We start from the raw sequence: 2,497 nt of genomic DNA on the forward strand, positions 1-2,497 counted from the left end.
ACGAAGTCTTCGATGCCGCTGCTGGGTGGCACGTAGCAGCTGGCGAACGTTACTCCCGCTATGGTGGCCACCACGAGTCCCGGGACGACGCTCCCCCAAAGCCGTTGAATAGGGTACGCCCCTGTTGCTATTATCGCCACACTCTGTTCCGCATCGATGGCCCACCGCGGATCATCCCGAGGTGGTCGATATAGTTCGCAGGCGAGCACCACCTGAGCCCCTAACTCGCGAGCCGTCTGCAGCATGAGGTCTTGGGCTGCCCGGCTTCGCCCGAGGTTCACTTGCAGCACTTTTAGCGCCGGCACGTCGGATGCCCGACCGGGTGCGGGCCGCTGCACACGACGCAGCGCACCTCCGCCGTGCAGCTCTTCGCCTGGTGATCCGGCTTCCCGCAGCGAATGCAGCTTGTCGAGCGGTCCACTTCGCTCCTGCACGCAGCTCGGACGTGCCCCATCTCGAGGCACTTGTAGCACCGTTGCTGACGCGCCTGCAGAGGAGCCACCTTCCGGATCAGACACGATGTGTATTTGATCTTGACGCTCTTGTCGACCAGACCCTCCGCAGCCCTGGCTGTTACGCGGACTATCGCCACTTTCGTGCCGTCCCAGGCAGGTCGCAGGCGAACCGATGTCTCCTCCACCTCGCATTGGCACAGGTTGGTCAGCGCCATCGCCACATCGGTCTCCTTCGCTAAAGGGTCGACAGCGTCCAACCGGATTTCGACCATAGGCGTGACCAGCCGAGCTGAGGCCGGCCGTTCTGCCTTTGCGCAGACCTGCTTGATGCACTGCAGAACTTCTGCAGCGTCCGCGCTCTCCTTCAGCTCCATGACAAGCCTGGAGCGTGTGGTGCGTCGCCCGACGCCTAGGGCCTCAGCATGTTTCTCCATTTCTGGAGCCGTTCGGACAGCCTGGTACACCTCCGTCCAGGTTTGTCCCTCAGCTGGGGCGATTTCAATAGCGTCCGGCTTGGTTTTTCGCTGCCGCTGACGCCGACCTCCTCGTTGTGCTCCAGGCTGGCTACCCCGGGCCTGTTGTCCCTGATGTTGCTGGGGCTGCTGCTTAGACGGTCCTGCGATCGGCTGTCGCTGAACCGCTGCCCGTTGCGGTAGTTGCGGCCACTGCTGCTGCTGTTGCTGCGGCTTGTTCCCCGGTTGCCGGGCCGGCTTACGACGCACCACTTCAGCCCAAGAGCCGCCTTCCGGGTCTGAAAGCGGAGCTGCCGTTGCCGACACCGCTCCCTGCTGTCGCTGTTGCTGCTGCTGCTCACGACGTTGCTGCTGCTGTTGTTGCTGCTGCTGCTGGTACTGCTGCTGCTGCTTCTGGCTGCCTCCATAGCCCAGCGTCTGTGCAAGGAGCTCTTGGAAGCTGGCTCGCTCCTCCCTCAGCTCGTTGCGCAGGCGCTCGTTGTCTTCACGAGCCAGCGTCTCGCGCATCCGGGCTTCCTCTCGGGCCAGCTGCAAATCTTGCCGGGCCTGCACAGCATTTGTTTCCATCTGCTGCCGGAGCATCTGGATCTCCTGTTGCAGACCCACGATCGTCGCTCGCAGCTGCTCGTTGGTGAGCGACGTCTCATTGAGGAGCTGTCTCAGCTCCGACATTTCCGGGGACTGCTGCTTCGCTCCCGGAACAGATGTTCGTGTAAGAGCCACTCGCGGCTCCAGAATAGTGGAGAGCTTCGCCGGCCTCTCCTCCGTTGACTCCGTCCTGGAACGGAGGGTTCGCCCCGTCGACGACATCTCCACCTCTCACTGTTACGGGTGAGGGTGGAGGGGGGGGGGGGAGTCGGGGGAGGTGTTCTCCCCGACTCGCGGCGACGTAGCGCGTTGATTGACTCCCCACACACAGAAACACACGGTACTCAGCCAAGAACGCGCAACCGAACAGCTGTCCCATACAAAATGTATGGGAACGAAAGACGCCGGAAATCGCCAAAACCTCCAACTTTGGAAGCCTATAACTCCGCAACGGTTCGTCGCACAAAAATGTTAGACCACTCTATCGACGCGGGATATTCTCACTTATAGTCCTCAAGTGTTTTTAAGATCACTAACGCACTTTTTGGGGGGTAAAACGGTCCCCCACCAAAAACTCACAGTTTTTCAAGTGCCACTTCCGGTGTAACGCACACACACACACATACAAAATTTTGTAAGATGCGTCTTACCGAGACGCATCCAACGACACCTTAATCGTCCGGATCGGTTCACAATTCGCCTTAATATTCAACAAAAACCTGCCCACGAAAAACTCCCCCCCCTTAAGGGGTGGGGGGGTGAAATTTGGGAGGGGGGTCGACGGCCAGGATCGGGGGCCGGACACTTGAAGCCAAAGCCCTGGCACGCGTGGCCTGGCTGATACGGCCGATTTTCACTCCAAACACTCGCACACACGCACGCACACAGAAACACACGGTACTCGGCCAAGAACGCGCAACCGAACAGCTGTCCCATACAAAATGTATGGGAACGAAAGACGCCGGAAATCGCCAAAACCTC

The sequence above is a fragment of the Anopheles marshallii genome, assembly GCF_943734725.1.
Source record: "Anopheles marshallii chromosome X unlocalized genomic scaffold, idAnoMarsDA_429_01 X_unloc_40, whole genome shotgun sequence".
Classification (NCBI taxonomy): domain Eukaryota; kingdom Metazoa; phylum Arthropoda; class Insecta; order Diptera; family Culicidae; genus Anopheles; species Anopheles marshallii.